The 21458-nt window shown below is 41.6% G+C and overlaps 1 protein-coding gene across 5 annotated transcripts in view; it reads right to left on the bottom strand.

Moving 5' to 3' along the window:
• Positions 1 to 21458, bottom strand: part of SIPA1L1 (signal induced proliferation associated 1 like 1) — a 233883-nt gene that overhangs the window by 145926 nt on the left and 66499 nt on the right. The gene's annotated exons all lie outside the window — the stretch shown is intronic.

Raw genomic sequence — 21458 nt, 5'->3', positions numbered from 1 at the left:
ACACAAGACTTACTGTGTTTTTGTTGAAAAACCTTTTGAATAAAAAAATCAAAGTTTGAAAAAAATAAATAAAATAATAACATTTCACTTTTTAACAGACTTTTTATACTAGAATACCTTCTAAAGGTCACATGTAGCGTAAATACTGTGGATTTTCCGAAACGGATTTCATTGCGGAAAATCTGCAGAATAATACAGTAGCAGTAAAGTGGATGAGAATTGAAAAAATCTCATCCACATGCTGCGTAAATGAGAAGCGGAAAAAAACGCTCAGAAATTGACCTGCGGTTCGTTTTTTTGATCAGCATGTCAGTTGTATTTGCGTAATCGCTGCTCTTTTGTTGCGGGTTTTCCCCATTAAATTCACGGGGTAGGTAAAACACGCAACACATAGCAGCTGTAGCAATTTTTGCAGCGGAAAAGCTGTGATTCCACCGAAAAAAACGCAACTCAAAAAATAAATAATTATATACATATAATAAAGGATTCTGTGTTTCTTCGTCCCCTCCTGGGATGACATTTAATTCCAAGTGACCGCAGGAGCCAATCACAGGCTGCAGCAATTACATGGGATAAACAGTCACCCCCAGGAGGCCAGCCTGCAGGACGGCAGGGGGACGCATCTTCATGGCTACAAAAGTATGAAACTTTTTTTTTTTTTGATGCACAGTTTTCGCAGCGGACATTCCGGATGAAAAACTGCACCACCCAGGGCAGATACGAGATGTACTTTTACGCAGCAGATCCGCCCGGTGTGAACATAGCCTTGCAATTCAGCTACTCAAAAGAATTTTCCTAATCAAGTCTCCCACGATGGTTGAAATCAAGAATGAAAACAAAAAATGAATTAAAAAATAAACCAGATTTTTTTTTTCTTTATTTTTAGTTGGAGGTCAGTTCGTCTTACAGTGCACCGAATGATGTACAGGGTTTCCGTTTCGCCACTGAATGCAGATGAACAGAGCACCCTGGGGTATATAACGTTACACAGATTTACTGAAGGCTCTTTTGGAAAGTTAACAGTGAACAGAAGTATTGCCAGCAATATAAATAATAGTACGCTTTTGTATAAAGTTCACCTTCTGAGCTCAGGGCAACAGTAAATTAACTCGGACAGAGATTTCCGTTTACAAAAACCTAAGCGCACTTCAATGACTTTCCATTGCTGACTTCATGCCGAATCATCGACTTGCCGACACATTTATAAATGTACAGTAAACTCATAACCATCAAGTACTTTACAGCAATCCATGTTAGTGTTGGAAAGGTTAAAGCCGCATACCAAGTCAAAATCAAATAGCTATACTCAAATAGTCAAAGACAAAAGACTAACGTTATATTCCGAAACTTTGTTTCTGAGCAGGGTACCTTAGACAGGTTTCCATTGTAGATAATAGGTGTCCTGGCAATGACCATAACCCTACATACAGCATTCCTTCATCATCCCTTTATGTTGCTGCCGGTACTCCGCTCGCAGAATGTTGGAGGACTCATATTTCCAGAGAAAAATCAAAAGGGGAATGGTAGACATGCTATAAACACGCTAGGTCTAGACAGTTCTTAAAGGCACGGCTCACAGTCTAGCAATGACTTAGGCTGGGTTCACACGACATTTTTTCAGGCGTAAACGAGGCGTATTATGACTCGATTTACGTCTGAAAATAGGGCTATAATACGTCGGCAAACATCTGCCCATTCATCTGAATGGGTTTGCCGACGTATTGTGCAGACAACCTGTCATTTACGCGTCGTCGTTTGACAGCTGTCAAACGACGACGCGTAAATTGACTGCCTCGGCGAAGAAGTGCAGGGCACTTCTTTGCAACGTAATTTGAGCCGTTCTTCATTGAACTCAATGAAGAGCAGCTCAAGATTTACGAGCGTCACAGACACCTCGCATAATACGAGGAGGAGCTTTTACGGCTGAAACGAGGCAGCTGTTTTCTCCTGAAAACAGTCTGTCATTTCAGCCGTAAAAGCCTGCTATCGTGTGCACATACCCGAACAGTTAAATGCAACTATGTGAAACCGTTGCGTAATAGTGGCAGACCATAAAAAGAGTTTGGAAAGACAATGGACGTAAGTGGAGGTCCTCGACTGACCACAATTACCATATCGGAGTGTATAACTAGGACGTGAGAAAGTCAAAGTCACCCCTATATACACCCATTATGATAATCCACAAAGAAGGATTGTTTCAAATATACTTGTCATATAGAGTCTCTGCAACTTCATCTATAATATCTCAGAATTATTAAAGGTGCTACACAATTTTCGGCAGATTAAAGAGCACATTTGCAGTGATCTAGACTTTCTGGATTTGCGTCGTAGGATCTACAATGACCGTTCTAGATTTTTTTTTTCTCTGCCTTCTTTTCCCAAGTTTTTACTAGCTGATGGGTCGTTCACTGGGGAGCTATTAATGCCTGTCTATATATTATTCAACGCGCTTTCAATACTCACATGCATTATTAATGTAAACTGTGACTTGCCATGAAAGCCTATAGTGTCAATCAGGCATGTCCATGTACAGTAAAGAGGATTGGAGGGTTGTCTCATAGTGATTGGTTGCCAGGAAGATATCAACTCCTCCACCCTGCTACATAGAGAGGCCTCCATGAAACCCTGATGTATATGGCTACTTGGTGGGGTTCTCCATGTGTCACCAGAATGGATATGTTTGAAATACAGCGCTAATCTGTGCATTTCTATCGCAGACCAAGAAATGAATGGTTCTGCAGAAAATCCAGTCATGCAGAGTCCTTCTCTGGTTTGTCAATGAAAGACCATCCTCAATGAGTATTATTATATTCCCTTCATGCCACAAGCAGGCCCAAGGACACGTAAATCAACCCTTTACTACAAAAAATCTTATATAAGGAGGCCCGAACCTCAGTATGCTACACTAAAACATAACTTCGAATGGAAAGAAACATTTGTTGAACTCTACACAAACTTATGCCTGCAGAAGTTATCCTGAAATAACCGTCCCCATGTCCTTATGCAGCAGATTATCTAAGGGGAAGTAGATAAAAATATTTTATATTCCTTGCTTTGGGAAACTGTCATGCAGAAAATTCATACAAGAAAAGTAAAGGAGTCGTACACGCAATCTCTCGAGTCATTCTGGAATGGAAGGCTGCAGCAATTAAAGGGGTATTCTCAAATTGAACATTTATGGCATATCCGTGGTAAAAGTCATAAATGTTTTTTTTCTTTTTTTCAGGGTTAATTTTATTATGACAAGTGCATAAATTACACAATAAAAAGTAATAAATACAAAAATGTATTACAAATGTACCCAATTGGAAAAGGTCAGAAATTTACAAAAAAGAATAAGGCCCTGTTCACATGAGAGTTTCCCAGCCATGTGACGGCCGTTCCAAAAACGGCCGTCACACTGACGGGGCTATTCACACGACCAATTTTTGGACGGCCCGGAAAACCGGGCCGTCAAAAAAACTGGAACATGCCCTGTTTTCGTCCGTTCTCCCGGCCCCCATACAAGTCTATGGGGCCGGGTAATACACGGCCATCACTTGAATGCTCTCTCTCCTTCTCCTCCTCATAGTGAGAGGTGCATGTGAGGAGGAGGGGGAGGGTATTTTTTTTTGCTGCCTGTAGGGGCGGAATCCCCAATCCCAAGCCACAGCTTCGTGGGCAATGCCACACAGCCCCCCGTGGGCAATGCCACACAGCCCCCGTGGGCAATGCCACACAGCCCCCGTGGGCAATGCCACACAGCCCCCCGTGGGCAATGCCACACAGCCCCCCGTGGGCAATGCCACACAGCCCCCCGTGGGCAATGCCACACAGCCCCCCTGTAGGTAGTGCTACACAGCCCCCCTGTAGGTAGTGCTACACAGACCCCTTGTACATAGTCACCCCCCATAGATGGCACCCCCCTACTTTCCTGTAGGGGACGGCTCCAGGAGAAGTCCCTCAATTCACTGTCCATATATGCCACAGCGGTGGGGATTCCACTTCAAAAGTCCCTGACGTCAGTGTCCATATATGGACAGTGAAGGCAGGGACTTCTCCTGGAGCGGATTCCCTGGAGCCGAATCCCCAATCACCAGCCACAGTGTTGCCGAAGCTGTGGCCGGGGATTGGGGATTCCGCTCCTACAGGGAGCAAAAAAAATACCCTCCTCCTCACATGCACTTCGCACTGTGAGGAGGAGGAGAGAGAGCAAGACACGGCCGTCACTTGGAGCACATTCAAGTGATGGCCGTGTATTACCCGGCCCCATAGACTTCTATGGGAGCCGGGCGGCCGGGAGAACGTCCGAAAATAGGGCATGTCCCATTTTTTGACAGCTAGGTTTCCCGGGCCGTCAAAAAATCGTGCGTGTGAATAGCCCCATTAGGGGTCTATTGTTCCTACTGGAGCCGTGTGATGGACATTTTTTGAACATCCGTCATACGGCCGGGAAAACCTGTCATGTGCATAAGAGCTAAGGATACATGTCTTTATATATCAGTTTAGTTATACAACACATAACAAAATCTAACAAAAAGCTTTTCACTACTCAAAAGGGAAAAAAAAAAAAAAGATAGTAAATGCAGTCCATAAGGAGAACCCAATGGGGGAGTAAGTAGACCATTGGAACATCAGCAGCCCCATAGTCCAAATAATCTCAGATGGAATATATAAAAAGGGATCAAAAACTATTGACTAGTATGGGAGTTAGCCACCCAGGAATGCCATATTTTGCCAAATTTATCCAGGCACCCGCATGCTTCATATGCGAGTTTCAAAAGGGGAAGATTGGAGTTAACCATTGCAATCCACACCTTCAATGTAGGGACCTTGGGGTGTTTCAAATTTATAAGGATGTTGTTTTCTTGCATAGAACAAAAGCATCATAAAGGGATCTAGAAGCTACAGTCTTTATAAGGTCCTCCACCAGAAGGAGTAAGCAGACTTTGGGATCTAATATGCAAGGGAGTCCAACTTTCAGTTAAATAAATTCCATTACCTTAGTCCAGAAACCAAAGGGAACTAGACATCCCTGAAACATATGTAGAAAGGAACCAGCGTGAACAGTAAGGAGAATATTGTTTCCCTATCCTAAACAGTTTAGAGGGAGTGTAATAAATCTGATGGAATAATTGAATCTGAATAAAGTGGTCTCTTGTCGATATTAAGTGGCCAGTCAAAGATATCAATATTTCTGTGCGATCATCAGTAGATATAGAGGGAAGATCTGACACTTTATCAAGTTGGTTAGGGGAGACACGCAATAATGGTTTATAAAAGTAAGGGATGGGGGGTGATGTACATATTCCGACATTGTGATCTGCAAATTGTGACCAAAGGGCATGCCTAAGCTGAAAATAATGGAATCGGAGATGGGATCTGTGTGGCACTACCTACAAGGGGTGCTGTGGCAGTATCCATAGAAGGTAGTATCTTATTTACCCACACCGCGTTCCACTTATCCCATTCCCCCATCCCCTAATTATTTGTTTTCTAGGACCGGCCGACAATCCAGAACACTTGATAAATTGGCACCTATAAACTCACTGATCTGTACCTGCAATGGTCTACTTCTGAATTACAAAATAGTTGGAATAGTAGTGAAAGTTTAACCATACAAAAGAAAGAAAAACAATCCTGCAAAACTGGTATTTAAATGGGGGTATGAAAAGCAGGAGAACAAATTGCAGGTTAGAAAGACTTTTCTACAGATGTAAATAACAGACAACAGGGATTCACTGCCAAAGCCTTTAGCTGCTTCTGCCTAGAAGGTAAAGGAAAATATAATACTCTAATACCCTAAGTAGATGCATTGGAGATTAACTAAATGAGAGGTAATACGATAGTCTCGCCCAGTACTCAATACATCCCATGGGCATTTTCTACATATTTCAACAAATGTGAATTGGGTAATACATGGTCCTAACAAATTACATAGTGGGGTGCATAATTACATTACGGCTTAGTTAAAGTGAGATTTGAGTCAAGTCACAGAAAGGTCATGGACATCGTACACACTACATATTAGGCCTTGTTTACATCGGTGTTGGAGGCCTCCGTCAAAGATCCGGTCAAGATTACCGGAAACAATAGCACAGCATGCTGCTATATTGTTTTCAGTAAAACCACGGACAACCAATGAAACCCATTAAAGTCAATGGCTTCCGTGGACCGCCGGGGGTGTCTGGTGCAACGGAACCAGAGCTTCCGGTTATTCCCTAGTTCTCCTCCTCTGACAGAGAGCAATGGCGAAAGCAGATGTGAATGAGGCCTTAGGGTGACATGTAAAACTAGAAAAAATTATTTCTACATAGAGGATAAAATTCATTAAAAAGATAAGAATTTATGGGCCTAAGAGTATTCTCTTAATTTGAGACATTGACCACTTTCTCAGGAGTATTTTGCATCAGTATTTATAAGCCGAAGCCAGGAGTGGACTACACAGAGAAAAAATATGGAACGGAAAGACGTGTACCTCTTTCATGTATATTTCATTAGCTATCCTAAAAGCCCCAATAAAAAGACCATCATGGAAGATAAACAGCTGTGACACAGACATGTCTGTTGTATCCAACGAACAGACCAGAAGGACCATACAAAGAGGGGATTAATTGCGTCAATATGCCTCTAAAGGTGGTTTTACGCAGAATGATTATCGGGCAGACGAGCGTTAATATAACACTCGTTGCCGATAATAGTCCTGTGTAAACAGGGGAGCGATCAGCAGATGAACGAGCAAACTCGATGATCCGCTGGTCGTATCGTTTTAAAAAAGATTATCGTTTTCGGTAGCACATCTCCGACATGATAATAATGTATTGGGACGAGCGATCGGAGTAACGACCGCTCGTCCCCATCCATAGCTCCATGTGACAGGAGCAAGCGAGCGCCGATCAACGATGTCTCGATCGGCCATGAGAAAAGTCAAATACTCATAAAACAGAATTCTGGCCATACAAAGACCTATTGTAGCATGTAATAATGGGATCAGGCCTCGGGGGTCCATTCACTGGGTAGAAGGTGGTAATTTTAGAATTGCATTTTACAGCAGGTCTACTAATGTTTCTTTTTAATTTAAAATAACCCTTAGGGCCAGTTCACGCATTCAGGATTTGATGTGGATTTACGTTGCAGAATACGCAGAGCGTGTAAAACGGCCCAAGTGACACTCGGGGTGCAACTGCACTTACAGTTTCTTTCGTTTGGAAGAGCCACTTATAGGTGTCTTCCATTTCCCAGTTAACAATATGATATACATAAGTAGATATCAGGTACTGACAATATTCTGTAAGAATTTGAGTGCGAAAAATTGTTCAGCAGCCAATTTGACTGTCCTACGCAAGAATAGAAAGAAGCCTGGAAAGTTAGATGGCAAAAGAAAAATTGTTGTTGTTATCTAACCTTCCGGTGGTGTCTCCTTGGATCCTTCCATTCGCATTGTCCTACAAAAGTCAGTGCAGAAATCTTTACATCAGAATATAAAATAAACTCATGGATGAAAATCTCAGGATTGAAATAGCAACGATTACGAAACTCATGAGGAAGAAGTAGCAATTCATTTTCTTTATGAGTACATGTAGTGTCCGTGTTAACGTTTTTGTGAGGATATAAAAGGACATGACAAAATCTAATAGTCACTATAAGTGGTGTAACACTTCACTAACCAGCACAGCAACATTGGACCCGGCTTGTCAACCAGTCCGAGATGTCTCTTGGCAGGTTTTTCGCTCCCCATCCTTTTCCGTGCCTCCTGGGTTTTTCCAGCAGCAAACAGACACAGAGGCATAAAAAAAACAAAAAAAAAACAAGTGTACTTCCAAACAATTCACACGACAGGGTCTGAATGTCGGCCGATAAAAAAATGGACGGTTTGGTCAGTTTTTCCCGGCTGTTTTGTATCCGTTCCGTTTCCGTTTTGGGACGTTTTTCAGTTAACGGCAGATTTGGACCCAATTTGCATCTGTTTTTTTCCCTGTCCGTTTTAAAAACGGATGGATTTAATGCCACACACTGCCCTCTGCAGATAATTACACAATTCCTATGTACAGTGCAACACATAGCGCCTCACAGCCCCCCTGAACAGAGCGCTACACAGACCCCCTGAACAGAGCGCTACACAGACCCCCTGAACAGAGCGCTACACAGACCCCCTGAACAGAGCGCTACACAGACCCCCTGAACAGAGCGCTACACAGACCCCCTGAACAGAGCGCTACACAGCCCCCCTGAACAGAGCGCTACACAGCCCCCCTGAACACAGCGCTACACAGCCCCCCTGAACACAGCCCCCCTGAACCGAGTGCTACACAGCCGCCCTGAACACAGCGCTACACAGCTCCCCTGAATAAAGTGCTACAAATCCCCAATGAATACAGCGCAACACAGCCCCAATGAATACAGCGCCACAAAGCCCCCCTGCATACAGCGCCACACAGCCCCCTGAATACAGCAAAGTACCAAAACTCCTCCTCCTCACATGCACTCTGCGCTGTAAAATAAATGGCCGCCACAGTGTCGAGTATCCCCGTCGTGTGAATAGGGCCTTAGTCATTTCCAGGCCACATCCCCGGTTGGCTGTGATAGTGTGTGACTGCTTTCGGCTTGTCTATATTCACTATAGAACTGTTATACCTGCATAAAAGGTCAATGTGCAGCGCCGTCAAGTTTATTTAAACATGCAGTCAACGGAGAGCTCCTCAGTCTGATTTTATAAGAAGAGAATTACTGTAGATTTATCCTCTTTTCATCCGTAAAATCAACACTGCTTGGGATGTTCTTTTAGTTGAAGATGTAAACCTTAATGAAGGCCGCAGTGGCAGCTCCGCAGCTGTGGTAAATTCCCTTTGACCGTTAAAGTCCTCAATAAATATTTAATGGGCATGGATTCAGAGCGGGCTGCTGACAAACTCGCAACCCTAACAAGAAAAGCGGGTGTTTAATGCCAGATCCCAGTCACGTCCCAATATTACTCAGCAGGCAGAGGATGTAAAGTCTGGAGATACCGATAGAGGATTGGAAATTAAATAAAAGCGTTTGAAGGAGGGATGGGCACCTTATAAAACCGTTTCATGGCGGTGTTATTTTTACAAACATCTAGGTCTTCATCTTTTTTAATCATAAGTATAGATGCTCGACAGATGGGCAAGGATTATGGAAATACTTATGTAAAACGTATAGTATACAAACCAAATGTTTACAACAGATTAAAGGAGTCATAACTAGGATTAAAACAGTCATATCAATGTAGCTGGTCTTAAGCACTGGTCCCGAAAGCTGACCTCGAGGACAGTAGCTGCTGGGAGGCACGCTGTATTGACATGGGATGAAATAACACAAGAGTCATATAGAAATTATGGATTTTGGGTGGTGTTACTTTACAAAGAGCTTCTTTGCCTGAACATAAAATTCATAATGCTAGACCTGAAATATGAGTTGGTCCGTTACATTGCAGTGGATCATGAATGACAATGTAGCTGGGAAACAATGGATGCGAATGAATCTGCCCGTGAAGCCATGTGGCAATAACAGACGTCAATGAAGTAAGGAATGACATGTCAGATCACAAATTTTATTTACGACGCCCTAAATGTATCCGCTGGGCATCCCCCAAACAGCAGATCAGCGGGCTGCACTATGTTTGGCAAACTTTCGGTGGAGCCGGCAGGGCACTATGCCGGAGCACGAGATTCTCTTTTGCAGAGAGGTAGCGCAGGATTAGAAATAAAGGGTCTATTTATTCCCAGAAACATCAGTGACTGGGGCTGATCCGCAATACCAGACAACGCTGATAGACAAGTGTGGCGCCAATTCTAGGGAAAACAAACCCACCATTTTTGCTATCCCAGGACAACCCCTTTGCAGACTGTTTTTCAAATGCCAAAAGTCAAACACTATACTAATATTTTAGCCATTCTACAAATTCCAAGATAATCAATGAGCACAACAGACACCCTCAAGAACCTTTTAAACGGGGCGATACATTTGCCCAAACGATCTATTGATTGAACGTCTGATCATCGCAGTCCAGTGTAAACATGTGCAGCGAGTTTCACACAGTGTTTTTGGTAGCGCTTTTTGTGTCTTTTTTTGGGCTAATACGCAGCTGAAACACAACCCCATCTGAAGTAGTCCTTACAGAGTTCAATGTTTTCTACAGAGAGAATACACTGCAAATTTACAAAAGCAAATGGGATTGCGAGGAGGGGGTAATGTTTCTGGTCTTATCGGGTTTAGTGCGGTCCTTTGTATACATACAAATCCATAATTTCTCTTCCAGTATAAAAAAAAAAAAGTTAAAAACACAACAGAGACACAGACCTATGCCCATTTACCAAGGCATTAAATGGGCACCTGAACCTTTTGGCCATAGGATGGCACTGTTCTATTTCTTGCTATCGACAAATGTGCTTATATAAACTACAGAATACTTATGTCCCTAGAAGACAAAGCTTATATATATATACATACACACACACACACACATTAATGTCTGGCCTCCACTGCATTACCACATATGATTTTATTTTTGTCTCACAAATGTGTTAGTACATACGGACATCAGCTTTAATATCCATTACATCCATTCAAGCTGCTTTCTCCATGAGCTTAAAGCTGCCCGACGTAAAATGGAGCACAGATGCTAATGTGTATGCAACCCTTACCAATGCATGCTCCCTCTGTCATCGAATCCTACTCGCCCTGTCCAATACCCCCTCTATGGGATTAATTTTGCATATGCCCATCCCCACCACATGCTTCCATATTCTGAAAAATGTGAAAACTCTCAAAGGCCTGCCTTGGTACCATCTGTGTCACAGTGTAGTATCAGTGTAGCACTATGGAAGATACCTGGTACCGCATAAATGAATGATTAAAACACAAGAATACGCTTTAAAAAATATAAAAAAACTTGTAACAATGAATAACAAGAAGCTTATCTCCATGGATCTATTGTTGAAAGAATACAGACCGAACGCATATTAAAAGTGACTGGAGCTCAAACATCTGGAATTCATTACGGCAGAAACTTCACGGAGAATACATTACTGGTAAAAGGGAATCCTGCTGCCAGTGGAAACTGTCCTCTCAAGGCCAGAATTTGCAGACTATTTACTGATCTGTTCTGCGTGTGCAGAACAATTTGGTGGAGAAGTTGGAAACTTAAAAAAGGACCTGTAAACCATTAATGTATTTTCTCCAATAACCGTCAAATACTTGACTGCGACACACACCACAAGCAACCCACGGATTTTGAGTTGGGCCTTTAAAGGGGTGGAACCTTCAGAGTATGTTCCTAATAACCACCACTAGTAAGATACTAACAGCAAGCAATGAAATAATCAGCTGCTGTGATACACTTAATTTCTAAGTTAATATTTCACTTCATTAATTACAAGTTAGCAAAATACTGTCATATGCGTGTACATGAGAAATAATTACATTTCTGCCCGTTATATGACTTGTATGATGCATTTTCACCGTTTTCCCCTCTGCAGGCTCTCTCTCGAATTGTCAGTTTTCCCTGAGCTAGTGGGTTGAATCCAACTGCTATCATGTCTTCTAAACAAAGCACACAGAGAAGAGTACATACCGTCAGAAGCAGCAGTAATGAGCAGTGTAGCTGAGAATCCAGCACTGAGGTGAGATATAACACTTACTAGCAGTTTGTGTGTCTCGCTTTTACTCTTCTCCTGTTTCCTCCTCTCCCCTTACCCTCTACATAGACTTCTATGGGCAGCATGTAACTGGTTCCTTAATTGAGCTGACCAGACAGGCTTTAGTAGTAAATTCAGAATGAGCGATCAGTGGAGGGGGGAGAAGTGCCTGATAAGTGGAGAAAGAGGCAATTTTCTCTAATAAGATATATTACAAAGATTCCTATATTCGCTTGTATTATTGATTTATGCAAAGTTTGATGACAAGTTAGTAATCATTTAAACCTTGTGCATTTTAGAGTCTATGAAATATGTGCCTAACACAGAAGTGGGAGAAATATTGCTTTTAGGTTATCCAATATTGTTGGGGTGCCCCAAAAAGTGAAAACAAAATGCATACATATATGAAAAAGTTTGTTTAGACCATAAAATCCTCCTCTTAGGTGCCTATAAAGCATAGGGACCCACTGAAATTAATCTTGTGTGTATGAGAAAGCTGTGTGCAAGCCACTGACATGCAATTTGTCAGCCAAAATATCTTCAGGCTGACATATAAATTATATATGCTCGGCAACAAGCATGTTAAAGGGTTTGTCCAGAATGGGAAAAAACAGGTTTCCAAAAACAGCACCACACCTGTCGACAGATTGTGTGTGGTATTGCAACTCCGCTTTATTGAATTGAACTTTTCTGCAATACCACACAAAATCTGTGGAGTTGAAATACCAGACAACCTATGGACCGGTGTGGCGCTGTATCTGGAAGAAAGCAGCCATGTTTTTGTAATCATGGACCAGCCCTTTAAATATACAGAGAATAAAAGGTTGTCAGGCACCTTTAATGCCACTTATTTTGTAGAAAAACAAATTCAGACTGGAAAAGCGATCGGATCTATTTCTCACCACCACAAGCAGACCCAACAAAAAATGAGATTGTCAGCAGTATCTATCGGCAGCTTTATCCCATACCATAAAGGTCAATCAAGAACATTTCTCCAAGCCATCAGGCTGAGCTCAGACAGAAATCTGCTAAACACTTGTGTACAAGGAGATATTCTGCAGTTGTCTTAATCCACAGCTGAGGATAGAATAACAGGGGCCAGCAGTCATCGGGGAAGCGTTCCAATCATATGTGCTCAATGAAACATACAGATTTATTCTAGAATCAAAGCGTTTCGCCATGACTTGATCTTGTTTCTTCAATCACAAATTCAGCAGCGACTTCAATAAAGGATCTCGCGACAAGAAAACCAAGACAGCCTTGTAGCAGATGGAAAGTTCGCCCAGACTCTGCACAATTTCAAGCCCCATAGTTTACAAAAACATTAATGTAACGCACGTAATCACTGGGAAATTTTTGGATGGGCGATCATAATCCACTTGAAAAGGGAGGGGGGAGACGTAGGATTCTTGAATTCCACAACTTTAGTGCTTATAAAGCCCCTGGGCAAAAAGTTGGTCAGCCATTAAGACGTCTGACAGATGCTGTTTAAGAAACAGCATAAGTAATCGAGGGGAAAAAAATCTAGACGTTAAAACTTTACAAAATGCTAAGCACAAAATATTTCTGAAGTGCTGAGAAGCCTTCGGGGATAAATATGGATGAGGCAAAAAAAAAAAAAGTGGAAAAAACAGTATAGCAGAATTGACATTTACTATGAAAAACAGGTATAAATGTATTAATTATATTATGATAGCAGTGGCGTATATGATACCGTACTATAATTTTTTTTTAAAAATTACAAATTGAAACTATTAATTATCTTTAATAGAAAACATTGCATTTTTTGTTCTCAGATTCCGGAGAGCTCAATCATAGAGCCTCCCATTGACAATACAAGAAGCTTTGACACGGCGCAATCAAAAACATTTCCAAAAGGAATTTTTCTTGAAAGTGTTTTATTACCTTTGGTGCACCTAAGGGTATGTTCACACGCAGTGTTTTCAGCCGTTTTTCAGAATGTAAACGCCTCGAAAAAATGGAAGCTGAACGCCTCCAAAAATCTGCCCAGTGTTTCGTTCAGACAGGGGGTTTTCACACGGTCATTTGAAAAAACGGCGCATAAAAACATCGCCCCGTAAAAAGAAGTGCATGTTTTTCATGGTGTCAATAGAAAAAAAGCTCCAAAAAACGCATCACAAAAAGTTTGAGGCTTTAAAAAGGCTGAAAATCAGAGGGTTTTCCCTTGATAACCGCTCGGTATTTTACAGACGTTTTTACTTTAGCGTGTGAACATAGCCTCAGGCTATGTTCACATCTGTGTTGCTGCTTTTCATTGTTCTGCATCGTCAGAGGAGCAGAACAAGGGGAAACTGGAAGCGACGGTTGCGTTGCACCATGGACACCACCAGTGGCGATCAGATATAGGCCACCAATTTCTTCTAACTGGACAACCCCTTTAAAACCACCTGCCTAATATTGTGCAGGCTTGCCTTGTGCTCTACGAGACCTCTGAGGGTTTCCTGCAGTTTCTGGCACCAAGACGTTAGCAGCAGATGCTTGAAGTTCTGTAAGTTGTGAGGTGGGGTCTCCATGGATCAGACTTGTTTTTCCAGCACATCCCACGGATGCACAATCAGACTGAGATCTGGAGAATTTGGAGGCCAAGCCAACATTTTGTACTCTTTGTCATGTTCCTCAAATCATTCCTGAACAGCTTTTTGCAGTGTGGATGGCGCATTTTTCTGCTGAAAGGGGCCACCGCCATTAGGGTATACTTTTGTCATGAATGGGTGTACTTGGTCTGCAGTAATGTTTAAGTAGGTGGTACAAGTTCAAATAACATCCACATGAATGCCAGGACCCAGCAGAACATTGCCCAGAGCATCACATTGCCTCCGCCGGTTTGTCTTCTACCCATAATGTATCCTGGTGCCAACTCTTCCCCAGGTAAGCCACGCACATGCACCTGGCCATCCACATGACGTAAAAATGTGATTCATCAAACCTACACCTGCCTTAAGAACTGACTGTTCACTTGCTGCCTAAAATACCACCCCCCCCCTCCCCCGACAGGTTTCATTGTAATGAGAAAAATCTATTTATTTTTTTAGAATTAATAAACCCCCAGCATGTTGGTCAATAAAGAACACTTGGCAAGCAAAGAAAGTCAATAATGTCAGAGAAAATGATTGAGTGTTCTATATAGCATTCTGTCCCACGGAGATTGTGCAGATTTCAATGTGAAGTGGGTGAAATCGGTGTTAAAAACTACATGATTTTTTATTTATAATGCAAAAAAAACCAACACAAAAACGTCCTTATGAATAACAAAAAGTCTTTTATAGAACACTTCTAGACGTTCTCAAGAATAAAGATATACCACTACAGCCCACGTGTCAAATCTGCCTATTGTGTCTAGCAATAAATGAGCAGCTGGTGACCACTGCCCTATGGGGCTTATAGAGTATAATTATATTAATATCATGACCTTTCAAGTTAAGCAACCTTGGCGGATCCACATGTTACAGAGAAGGCTTAATTTATGTGACAATCTGCCTTCACTTACTCAAAACAGTCAGTCTTAACACATGATACTTAAGTGACAAGAAGCCATAGAACAATGTTCCGAGAATGAATAGTCCTAGAGAAACGGTGTTATTATACACTGCAGAATGTGAATATAAATGTGGACGGACATAACGGCATCCAACATGAAATAATAAGCAATGATGATAAACCCGACTATCACAACCACTAATTACTGCAATTATAATAAACAGAACAGCAGAAGCTGGTAAAGGTTAATGCATGAAAAAGGGAAAACCCTTTGAATGTTCACTCGACAGTCTAAATGTATACAAAAAGAAAGGCTTTTCTTCAATGAAGCAGTGAAATATTGATGGACTTCTTCAGACCATGCCTAGAACGCTTGTCTCATCTTGACAACCCCTTTCATAGAGGGGTGGGGGCCCTCCGCTTTGGACCCCCCTCTATGAGCCAGAGCAGCCAACAAGCAGTGGCTCTTATTCTGGTTGACTTGGTCTGTCCATTGGAATGGCTACATGTAATACTACAATTCCAAAAACATATTGGCTGTCTGGCTATCACCCCATACTTAGATCGATCGAGTGTGCATGTTTATTTCAATAGAAAGAGGGGAATAAACAGCTTACATGAACCACTGGCAAGACTTATCAGGGAGGCATCAAACATGCCCGATCCTTGTTTTCCACAACAGCCACACTGTCCCCATATGCATCAAATTGTTGGCCGGAGAGTAAGACCTCGTTTACATCTGCGTTGGTCTTTCCATTGTTCTGCTCTGTTAGAGGAGCATAACAAAAACACCCAAAGTGCCGATACCGATGGATGACAGACACCATCGGCGCCCAACGGAACCCATTGACTTTAATGGGTTCCGTCGGGTTTCCATTAGGGTGTCTGTGGTTTTAAGCGCAGCATTCTGTGCTATTATTTCCGGTATTTTCGTTTGGATCTGTAACAGAAGCCCCTAACAGAGCCTCCAACACAGATGTGAACAAGCCTAACTTTTTCTGTATTGTATGATCATCATTAGGAAAACATTGAAGATCATATAAAGTATTTTGTTGGGCACTGTAATTTAATTTCAACAAGAGCTTCAGCTTGAGAAGTAGATTATTAGATTATCTGGTTGTTTTTAAACTAAACCTTCCCAAGTAACTAACAGCTGCTCCCATATAAATCGCACAGATCACCAAGTACAGGCCTATTATGTTCAATGCTTATTTTGGGTCGGTCTTGCAGAACAATTACCATAGATAAAGCTCTCCGAGCTGTGGAGGAATGTTTGAGTCATATTCTAGGTCACTACATAAAGAAGTTGCATGTGATTAGTATTCATTGTTTGTTCCCCGAGGTAAGGATCTTAACCTAACTTGAGCATCACGACACAAAAACATCTATCTTCTTGTGTGTTTTTTATGACAGAAGTATGAACTGTGCTGGATGGTATGCACGGAGAGAGTAACAAAACATGACCTCCAAAATCACCCGCTCTGCTACATCCATGGGAATACTATGGATCTGAAGACCTTTTGTAAGGAGAAGTCTTACACTCCGTAGGGCTTTAGCTTGTCAGACATTTTGAATTTTGAAACTTAACGATAAGATTAGTTCAAATAACCTGATAAAGAGATGTTTTCCACTACCGCTGTGTCTGAACTACACTACCCATCATCCTTAACTCTGACCTTCTTCCACTCCAATAAGGACATCTCCTTCATGGTTTTAAAACAGCAGCTGGTCCATAGGCAAATAAAATGAAGCGCTGTCCATTTTTCTTTCAAATTGATAAACTATCCTTGTTAATCAAGTATTAAAATAAAAGTGTTAAAGTAGGCGAATGGACCAGGTTATTGGGAAATGCTCCCCCTCTTAGCATATAAAACAAACTTCCTTACCAGAGATCTCACGACGAATCTCAGGAGTCCCTTCCATAGCATTGGCTTCTACATAAAGAAACATCAGCTCGGCTGGATTCAGTAATATCAATCAGAAAGTATATTATATAGGAGACCAGGAGGTTCATGATGCCAAGAACTGAAGGCACCATGCTACGGAGAAAGGATAGTCTGTGTAGTAGGTCCCAGCATTATAGGTTTAGATGTACGATGAAGACCTGATTGGTCTTCTGTCTCATATATACGTCTATCTATAAAAGCTTTGAAAAAAACAATATAAGTGTTAAACTAAAAGACCATCATAAATCCTCTGGTTTCCGTCGGTGTCAGTTTGTGTCTGCTCAGGGTCCCGTTCTGACGGAAACCTAAGGTGGAACGTCACAACGGGACCCTAATGCAGATGTGAATGAAGCCTAGCTTTACTTTGGGTAAATGGCCATCGTGCAGTACGGGACCATGGGCAGCTAAAATAGCAAACACTGTAGGCGATTTTCGCCACCTATTGGGGTTGTCCCTTAACTTATTTTAGGGATGAACAAAATAGTAAAATGGCGTTGCGGAGCTCCTAGCCATGTAGAAGACTGGAAAGACATACCAGATGGGACTCTTGCGTTTATAGTCTACGGATTGTAATAAATGCTTTTACAACAATTATGGATCACAGATAGGGTTCTGTTATTTATCTCTAGAAGCCAAGTAATTAAAAATTAGCTTTGAAAGTATAGTCTTAATCTTGAGTCATCTCAGTCAAAGCCATTAGATATTTTAATTAGAAAGGAAGAAGAGTTATACAAAAACTTTGATTACAAGCCAAGTGTCACTAGCCTCCGCACATTATTCATATATACAGTAGCCAAATTACCTACGGATGCTCCAAGTAACATAGTAGCTCACTGGGAAAAGTGGAAAATCTCATACTGGAAGGGAAGCCGCAAAATCTCAGTGCAAAAGCTAAATGCCTGACCATTATTTGCCTATAACATATCTCACTACGCTGGATTATAAATCTGCATTATTTCTTATACATTAGGGGGGGTAAGAATGTTTCAATATTTACAGGTGAAATTGAGCATACAGTATAATCACATCCATTTTAGAGCAATACATGGATACAAAGGCAAGATATCTGTAGAGATTGCTGTATTTTAGGCTTAAATTGACACTAGCTTTTCAAACAATTTATGCTAATCTAATAGTACACCTAATATAGATCAACTTCGTAATTTACTTACTGTTAATTTAGTTGTAACACAGCAGAATTCACGGACTGCAGAAAGTGGGAAAGTATCTCTTCATGGACTAGTATTGGCAGGCAGTAGAGAGGGAGCAGAAGCAGAGTGAGAAAGGCACAGACATTCTGCAGCTTCTGTTAAGGGTTATATGTCACCCTAGAGCTGGATTCTCAGCTACACTGCTTATTACTGCTGTATATTCTCATTCATACTGCTGTAGCTTCAATATATGTGATAGACAAAAGTAGACCAGAATGTACTCTTCCCTATGTGTGTTGTGTATAGTAGACATGATAGCAGTTAGGCTCTGCCCACTAGCTCAGAAACAACGGAGAATTAGAGAGGGAGACTGCAGGGGGGAAACTACAAAAAAAACAAAAAAAATGCAGTATACAAGCCATATAATGGCCAGAAATAGAGTTATTCCTCATGTACACACATGACAGCTTATTCTGAAAAGTTAGGTACAATTTAAAGGGGTTTTCCAGCTTCTGACAACAGATGACCTATCCACCAGATCGGTCATCAATACATAATCTGTGGAGGTCCGACACCCAGGCCCCGCACAGATCAGCTGGTCCGGTGCCTCCGTGCACCGGACGTACAAGCCGGAAGCAGTTGGCTCCGGCCACGAAATAGCGGCCGAGCTGCAGTACTGGTCCTGTTTAAATGAATAGGAGCAGGCCTGCAGCACGGCCGCTATGCTATGTACGGAGCCAACTGCTTCCGGGCTCCGTACATAGCATTATGTGCCACAACATCCGGTGCCCGCAGGCCACCGGAGCGGGGTCCGGGTGTCAGACCCATACCGATGACCTATCCGGTGGATAGGTCATCAGTTATCAGAAGGTGGACAACCCCTTTAAAAAGGAGTTGTCCAGGATTAGAAAAAAATATATAAATTTTTCCCCCAGAAACAACACCACTATAGTCAATGGGTTGTGTGTGGTATTGCACTTCAATTGAATGGGGCTAGGCTAAAATACCAGAGCCCATGGACAAGAGAGTGTCAAGAGACAAACTTTTTTTTCTAATCGTGGACAACCTCTATAATGTCGAGCAATATAAAAATAAATAATTTCCTTCCAGTAAGTAGCCAGTGGCATACCATATTTTATGGTCAGTACATTTAACAGCAAGTACACAAACAACTTATTGTTTATATCAGGTTAAAACCCACAACAAACAGAAACATTCTTGCACTGTTCCCATGCTAAACAATACTTGCTACTTTTAGATACTCAAAAGCAAGACACAAACATATTATAAAAGGCTTCTCATAGCAAATAATGCCTCTATTCTACTGAGGATGTCTCAAGGCAACCATAAAACAGCTATTAAACAGCAGTAAACCACCTCAGAAATGCGTTGGAACAACTTAATTTTGACATGCAAGGGAAATGAATATGGAACATTCAATATTATTAGACAGGGCCTGCGGGAATTGGGAATATCGAGCACAGGAGTGTCTTGCTGAAGAAACAAAATGTTTTATTGGGGACGGCTACAGGAGACACAGGATTCGTATTGCCAAAACCAACACAGGTTCAGGACATCCATATCCTCTTTCCATTTAAAATGAGTTATGCAGAAAATCAGTGATCCACAGTTACATAGACGGACGCAAAAAGAGAGTATGGAGCCCACCATAGTTCTCAATACCAATTACCTTCTAACAACCAAGCAATCCTCCAAACAATAAAGTTACATTTTTATGATTTTGTATATGCCATAGGTTACTTTATATCAAGTAAACATTGTTTTAGGCCTCATGCACACGACCGTGTTCGGTATGTGATATACGGACTGCCATATCGGCCACATTTCCCGGACCTAACACAGTTCAGAGAGCCGGGCCCCTAGCAACCCAGTTATCTATGACGCTGTGAGACACTGCCTCCCCACGGGAATACTATCCTGTACCGAAAATATGTTTTGGTACAGGACAGTATTCCCACGGGGAGCCAGGGACATCTAGCGTCATACAGAACTATGATGCTAGGAGCCCGACTCTCTGAACTGTGTTCGGTGCAGGAAATGCGGCCAACACGCAGTCCGTATATATCACAGACCGAACACGGTCGTGCGCATGAGGCCTTACCTAGATGTCATTCTACAATATTTTCACTAGTAATTTTTTTATAATCAATGGCTAAACTCCGACATGGACAACCTGCAAGTGTTTTTGTGTTCTTCTTAATTTATAATCTTATATTAAGGCCATTGAGAGCCGTGGGTAAAAAACGCAGCTTAAACCTCTCTTTGCCTCCCATTGAAGCTGATCGGAGGTCAGAGACGGAAATGCCTGAACAAAGGGTATGATGCTTCTTCTTCCCTTGAGCCCATTTTTCCGCTCGCGGAATCAATGGGAGGCGTTTTCAGAAGTTTTTTGTGCGGTTTATGCATCAAAAAAACACGCCAAAAAAAACTCAGTGTGAACACTCCCTAAGTGTGACTGCTGCAATACAGCAAATAAGAAAAGCAAATATATATCTGACCATTAGTGCCAGACAGGTTGCTGTAAAGGAATGGCAATTTTTAGATGCTCTGGAACTATATAACTAAAAAGATGCTAAGTGCACCGACTAATCCTCTAGGCAGTGCTAACCCTCTAAGTGCTGGGGGTGGGGGGCTTAAATGCCGCAAAGATGATGGTAAAGTAGATGACATTTATTCAATTGCTTGACTGATTTCCAGACAAGTTATATCTGCCAAAGACATCAATATAAAGCATATGACACATATGAAGAACACACACTAGTGTTAGGATCCATTTGGAACACAGATTTGAACTTACGAATGATATACCATCTTCTTCAAAGAAAACGTTACTATTGAAAATATGATCATTTTCTGTGAAGTATTGTCCAAGACCCCAAGGACATTGACTTTATAAGAAGGTCCTTATTTATTTTACTTGGATATCTCGCAAACACATTCCCAGATGTTCCACCCTAATAAATCAGTATCATCGCTGCTGAACTGTGGTTTAGTCCTATAAATAATTCCTTATTTAAAGGCCCTAAAAAAATCATGTAAAATAATAATAGTGCTATAAAAAGAATATTTGATTTATTTTTATAATCCTGTAAACTACTGGTGATCAATCTGCTTATAAAATGGCAAAATTTGGAAAGCAGGTAAGACAATACTTGACCATACAGGTCCCATCTCACAGGGAAATATCACTATGGACAGTACACATA

The sequence above is a fragment of the Rhinoderma darwinii genome, chromosome 12 (genome assembly GCF_050947455.1).
Source record: "Rhinoderma darwinii isolate aRhiDar2 chromosome 12, aRhiDar2.hap1, whole genome shotgun sequence".
Lineage (NCBI taxonomy): Eukaryota > Metazoa > Chordata > Amphibia > Anura > Rhinodermatidae > Rhinoderma > Rhinoderma darwinii.
Note: the sequence above shows the minus strand (reverse complement) of the source record. Positions and strands in the feature narration are given on the sequence as shown.